The sequence below is a fragment of the Frankliniella occidentalis genome, unplaced genomic scaffold, assembly GCF_000697945.3.
Source record: "Frankliniella occidentalis isolate FOCC.00 unplaced genomic scaffold, Focc_3.1 Scaffold170, whole genome shotgun sequence".
Lineage (NCBI taxonomy): Eukaryota > Metazoa > Arthropoda > Insecta > Thysanoptera > Thripidae > Frankliniella > Frankliniella occidentalis.
In genome coordinates this window covers 272680-279424 of record NW_026267296.1, presented here as the reverse complement: position 1 = coordinate 279424, position 6745 = coordinate 272680, and the positions used below count along the sequence as shown (strand labels likewise).

The following is a 6745-nucleotide window of genomic DNA, read 5'->3' as shown; positions in this document are numbered from 1 at the left end:
ATCTGTGTTCGCTTCGCGTGTATTTCTTGTATTTTTCTGGTATTTTTGACGTCGATTTGAATGCATTTTTCTGTTTACTTCTATGTTAATTATTGTGGAGTAGTTTCACTGTAAAAAAATTTCTGAAAATTCAGTAGATGTTTTTCAGAATTGGCATTCTGAATCTTGTTTTCAGACCATTACTGAACAATTTCTAAGTTTAGACTGAAAATCCAGACTTTTTACTCTGAATCAGGTTTTCAGAGCAATTTGTCTGAATATTTTGAAGCATATTTTCAGACTATACACTGAATCTATAATTCAGAGTTACCGGTATAAATTATGAGTGGAAAGTCCACCGGACAGGCGGACGAAGCACACCAGTAGCTGACGCTGATCCCCACGCAGGTAGCTGGCAGCCGAATGGTTAAGGTTGCGGCTTCCGAACCTGAAGGTTGGCGGTTCGATCCCAACCAAGGGTAGTACCAAATGGACAGATATGTCTTCACCTAGGCATATCTCTCTACCCCCTCAACTGTTAAGTCATTCGCTGTGTGTTCAATTTTAACATTTTCAAAAATATTTTCATACCGGCTGTCTGAATTTTCAGACTAAGTGGTATGGTAAGGCACTACTGAAATTTCAGACCCGGGTGCAGTCTGAATTTTCAGACTACTGGTCTGTAAAAAAACTTCAGACTTAAAGTACTGAAAATTCAGTAAAACTTTTTTTACAGTGTTTGTTTATATGTGTTGTATGTTTGTGTCACGATATTTTTGAGTCCCCCCCCCCTCCCCTCGGTCTCAGGATGATGTTGAATTTCTAACTCCAAGCTTTGTAACAACGTGTGGCCTTTTTAATTGCGTCACGTACTTCCATCTCTTTTACGAATTCTCTTCTCTTTTTTTAGCCCCAGTACTACTGAATTTGAAGTGGCTGCAAGTCAAAGTAATACCTCCTGAAGCATGAAGATGCCCCGCTCAGATACATACGTAATTCTACCCTCCACTACACAGCGTCACCGCTGCCTGTGTCGGAATGCTCTCCTCTGCTCCGCTCCTCGTCGATGTGTTCCGCTACGGCTGCACCTGGTCTTGGTCTAGGTGTCGCAATGGAGCCGCACGGGGGTTGGGGGCTGTTAATGGAGGGGTCGCAGGCGGGTCATCTCCCTTACTCCACCGACACTGTCAAGATAAATGCAAAACTATGCTTGGCCATCATGTGCATGCAACGTAGGTTTGTTTTGGGACGATTGGATCCGCGACGTATAGTACTTTGCATGTCGTTATGAAATTTATTTATGCAATGAAGAAAAGCAACAGACATTCAAATGTGACATATAACAAATATTTAACTCACAAATTTCTACTTCTCAAATCACAAACAACACCAAAAGCACTACAATCAATTATTTTACTATCGTCAGAAATATATTTGTGAGTCGTTTCATCTAATTTTAGCTAAGCTGTACAGATACGTTACTGTTGCTAAAGTAGCCCGTGCCATTTCAAAGGCCCTAAAATTAGTTGACATGTCTAATATTTGCTCCTATACGGCTAAACAAGCTAACGCATTTTTTTCCGTTGCGTGAAATCGCCACATACTTATATTATCTCTGAACTCCATGTCTCTTTTTCACAGAGTATACAGGTATAACGCAGGCCAGGTGCGACACCACCACGCGAGCCGAAACAGACGGGAGGCTGACGCTTGATGGTTTTGTTTATCCCCCAGGCGGGTTGATCAGAGGGAGAGAGGGGGAGCCGCGAGGGGAGCCACGAGCAAGCTATCAGACGAACGGACCAACCAACTGGCTAAACGGGCGCGGCTTCGCCTGCTGCTGCTGCTGCTCCCTCGTCTCGGGGCGAAAAAGCCACCTACTCCTGCTGCTGCTGCTGCTGCTGCTGCTGCTGCTGCTGCTGCTGCTGCTGCTGCTGCTGCTGCTGCTGGCGAACCAAACCACATTTGGGCTGACGGACGGACCGCATAGCGAGTGGGCCGCGCCATGGCGCGCCAAGCAGGTCCACCGCGTTACGTGGCCCGATCTCAGACGGATGATTGATGTTCGTAAACAAGAACGTTCCAACGGCAAAAATCCGATTGAAATCTATTTGATATCTAAATTGTTATATAGTTAAGCCGCACATATGTGTTAGAATTAATTCAATGAATTCTTTGTTACTTTAGCATACGCCAACGCCAGCAGTGGTGTAAAAGTTCTATTCACCAGCATAGGTGCCACGCAATGTCCTATTCAGAGGGCCTACGCGCCTCTTAATATTTCATTGTTTTAGTCTACTGAATTCAGGTAAAAGCTTGCGGTGGATTTCACCGTAAGCTACAGTGAACTACGGCACTGTAGTTTACGGGGAATTTTCACCGTTAGCCATGGTAATATCACACTGTAAGTTAAGATAACGCAGAGTTCACTTGTAACTTACGGTAAAATTCAATTTATATGATTTTAGCATCGTGTGTTTTGCAAATAAATCGTGGGAAATTGAGATTTCAAAAGTTTTTTTGTTGCACATCGAAACGCATCGTCCCTTGCGGTGCCTCGACTCGTGCCCGTTATCATTCTAGCTGTCGATAGTTGCGTTATTTTTACTCCTAGGGGGACGGCAGAATGTGGCGATAGGGGAGTATGGTAGGGAAGAATCGATCAGTCTAAAAAAGACATGTCGGAAATACCAGGTGCCCTATGGCGCGTTCTAAAAACGTTATCGCTGGGGAAAAAATCAACCAAACAGGGTTCACATGATCAGAAATCAGATTAGGAATAATCTCAAACTTTAAGTCTTGAAGATAATAAGGAGGGACATGTCAAATGAGTAAATGCGGCTTAGGTTAAATTTATTTCAGTCTGTTAATCATTTACACTTTACAGAAATAATTTTTACTGTAGGCCTGCTCAGGTCGTGACTCAGGTAGCGGCAACGCGACGGGGTTTGGCTAAGAGGGCATCGGCACTCGGCAGCCGGCTCTTCGCCGTGGCATCCCATTGAGTCACCGCGGACGGCCAGAGCATCAGGCCTCTTGGTCTAGGGGTATGATTCCTGCTTTGGGTGCAGGAGGTCCCGGGTTCAAATCCCGGAGGGGCCCGATACTTTTAGTATTTTTTTGGTTCCAATTCTCCTTTCTCGCCTCCGTGTTCTCTTTTCCATGCCGCGTCGATGGTGAGGAGCCTGGTGTAGGTGATGATGGGTGATCACCCGAGCGGACCCTCCTCGCCGGCAGGGCCTCCCCTGAGGGCCCCATCCTGCGGCCTTGAACAGCCACGTGTGAGTCCAGCCAGACTGGAAAAGAATGGAATCCTAGCATACACTCGCTATTGTTTTGATCGCTTGTGGTTGGGCGCGCAGGAGAGAGAGAGAGAGAGAGAGAGAGAGAGAGAGAGAGAGAGAGAGAGAGAGAGAGATGGGTGAGATTGGTGGGGGGAAGAGCTGGAAGAAATGATGAAGAAAGCTGTGCGTGTGCGCGAGGGGGCGGGGCCCCTGTGCGGGGGGTGAGGGGGCGATGAGGCCCTGGAGGGGCAGGATGTGGCAGTTGTTGTTGTGTTTTGTAGCGTGCCCTCCAAACGTCCTCCACCGGAGCGGAGGAGTCACGGTCTTCTTCTCCTCCTCGTACCTTACATTCTCATCAGGTGGTTCCCTGGGGTTCCCTTCCCCACAGTCATACGTGACTGTGTAATGACCCGTATTTAGGTGTATTTACCCACGAGACTTATCGGGCCAGGCTAACCTCCATGTGGCGGGCCTTACAACACGTGTGTGGCCAGCCTAGGCAGGAGAGCCTGGCGCGGACCGGGTCCCGGGTGCGGGGCTCGCCGTGGACAGCCCCTTACTGAGTCAGGACGACCATCTAGTGGTGCGTCCTAGGTAAGGTCACGGCCGGGAGGCCGAGTACCTAGATGCGGTGTATTTGTACGATGATTGTTATTGTGTGAGGTCGACCATCGAGTGGTGCGCCTACGGTAAGGTCACGGCCGTAGGCCGAGTACCTAGATGCAGTGTATTTGTACGATGAATGTTATTGCGTGAGGACGACCATCAAGTGGTGCGCCTACTGTAAGGTCACGGCCGGGAGGCCGAGTACCTTAGTGCAGGGTAGGTGGGTTAAACTGTCCTGGGTTCGACTGGCAAGCTTGGAGAGAAACGCAAGGATAGAGAGTCACCTTAGTGTATTCAACCAAGATACTGCAGTGCCTGCCCTACGCACTCGGAGACGTGTCTCCGCTGAATGTCCCTGCTGCCTGGAGGCGACCACAATTTATAGGGGGTGGACAATGGGCAGCTGCTGCTGCTGCTGCTGCAGCAGCGGTGGTGGTGGCAGCTCTTCGCCGGGCTCCTCGCCGGGCTCCGTCCACCCGCCTGCGCTGGCAGCGCGCTCTGTGGGCTGCCAGCCTGTCACTCTCTCAGGCGCGCCAACGCAATGCGCGGCAAGATTCAAAACTAACTACCTATGTAAGCCAACGCGCAGCGTGGCCTTACAGACTGTTTGTTGCTCTTTTGCGCTCCTCCCCTTGTCAGCCTCACCTCCCTGATTTTACAACTCACGTTTTGACGTTTGATTTAAATACACACGACGCCCAAATGCGTGCCTCGAGCAAATAATGACTTTTCTTTAATTTCTGAACATGTGGAGTCCAACGTGGCCATATGATGGTCAAACTTTTGATGGTGAACTAAGCGCCATACATTCGAAATTGTTCTGTGACTCAAGGTGTTAAATACTAAGTGGCTGATTCACGCCGCGCACTTCTAGGTATGCTGTACCGCACGCTCGCCCCTGTCCACGGCGCCTTAGAAGCCGAGCGAGTACGCAACCCGCCTGCACCCGTGCATGCGGTACAGCATAACTACAGAAGTGCGCGGCGTGAATCAGCCACCTGGTATGTTCTATTCACGACATATCTTATCAGTGGTACTGCTTTAATCTGGGCTTTAATGAGTCTCGGTTCTAAACATTTCATTTGCACAGACACATGCCGTTCCCAAAGTTTGCCCAAATCAACATTTATTCTAAACCTGGTTAGGTGGCAAACATAAACTTCTTGATTGATTTTCTGTTCTTATCACGTTCCAATGCGGGTAACGCTAGCCATAATTCCCCGTATGCCTTTGATAGACCTAACGAATTGCGACGTCGGTATTCAGTTTGCGTTACTATAAAGTCTTTCGCGTCGTCAAGAAGTCGACGTCGCGCTGACTTATTTTTAGTCGACGAATTTCCCGCTAATTCCCGTCCACACCATACTATAATGTGGTGGGTATCAGTACTGTAGTATGCGCCCGCATCAGAACCATACATGAAGACCCTTGCTGGAGCCGCAGGCTGCCAGTACAGCATAAGCATAACGTCAGGTGTTTTCACTATTGTGCTTTGAATGTTATGACGACGCGTGCTCGGCAGGCAGGCGCGCGTCGGTTTTCGAGTCCGGACATGACAAGACGTACTCTGTATTTTCGACAAGTCCGCCGATCCCTTTTGCCATGCGCGGCAGCGCGGCCATGCGCGAATCACAAAGTGGAGTCGTGGAAATAATTTCAGAGCTTGGCATTCCGCTACGCCTGGCGTTGTGCTGCGGCGCCGGCTGCCACATCGCCGCACCCCATTCGGCTGAACTTAGCTTAATGAATAGCCCATTGAATGGACGAATGGAAGCGAACGGAAGTTGAGATGTCTTAGTGGTCGTCATACAGCATATGCTCCCAGACTGTGTAAAATGAGAAGCCTGTTCCAACCACCGTATGTAAGGGACAACCATTGGTTGAGGTACGTGCTCTACGAAAGCTGCTAGCTACCCCAACCACGGGCTGGTTTTATTCTTTGAGCCTTGGTACAACCACCGTAATTTTGATGGTTGTCCCTTACCATCCGATGGTTGGGTGAGCAGCAGCGGTGGTGGCGCGCGCCGCGGTGCGGGTGAGGAGGCCGGGAGGTACGTACTCGATCCTGTTCGTAACGCTCTCCCCGCCCGTATGGAAATGCGGCGGCAGCTGTGACGGGCAGGTGCTGCGCTGGGCTGCGCTGCGCTGCCGTGCCTCCCCGCGCCGCCGCCGCTGATATGAGAATGTTGTTTCCGGCCGGAACTCAACACAGTCGGTTCTGCGGTGTGCTCTGGCGTGGCGACGCCGTGGCGTGTGCGCAGCGTGCGGGGGGATAACCCCCCGGAACTGGGCCGGCGCTGCTCGCCGCCGCCGCCGCAGTCGGAAGTAGCGCGGTCCCTCCCCCGCGCTGTAAGGGTTGGCATGTAAGCGCTGAGCTCGCGCTCCCGTGCCTCCGGGCGGGGCGCGGGCCTCTTCTGCCGTTCTACGCAGCACACAACCAGCTGCCATATCGGGGGTGGGAGAGGGGGGAAGGGGGCTGGAGAAAAGCATGTCTGAGAGAGAGGGGGGCAGTCAGCCAACCCAAAAGGGGTTCGGGCCGAACGCCAGACCCCCCGCCTTCGAGTTGCGTCACGACAAGCAGGCGTCAGGCGTCGTCGCTCTGCCATTATTGTTATTATTGTTTTTGCGTTACCGACGCGCCCTGGCTCTCGGGTCGCACCTCTCTCCTCACGCCCGCTCGCCCGTATAGCCGCGGCTACGCGGACCAAAAGCCGCGAGCTGCGACACACAGACCAGCTCCTATTGCGCCGCGGAGATTATTTGCGCATCGCACTCGCGGCTTGACCTTGGGGCCTTCTAAGGACGCCCTCCCGGTGGTTGGCCAGGACGACCGTCCTTTCCGCCCAATTCCCCCCCCCCTCTTTCTTTCCCCGTCC

At 51.2% G+C, this 6745-nt stretch overlaps 1 long non-coding RNA gene and 1 other non-coding gene across 2 annotated transcripts; one reads left to right on the top strand and one right to left on the bottom strand.

The window, feature by feature from the left end:
• Nucleotides 1-2817: 2817 nt before the first annotated feature.
• LOC127750319 (uncharacterized) lies at nucleotides 2818-6133 on the bottom strand. Its single transcript, XR_008011628.1, has 2 exons — nucleotides 5854-6133; nucleotides 2818-3275 (listed from the first exon to the last, which is right to left on the bottom strand). It is a non-coding gene; the product is annotated as an uncharacterized LOC127750319 (long non-coding RNA).
• On the top strand, nucleotides 3010-3081 carry Trnap-ugg (transfer RNA proline (anticodon UGG)). The gene has a single exon. It is a non-coding gene; the product is annotated as a tRNA-Pro (tRNA).
• Nucleotides 6134-6745: the final 612 nt, after the last annotated feature.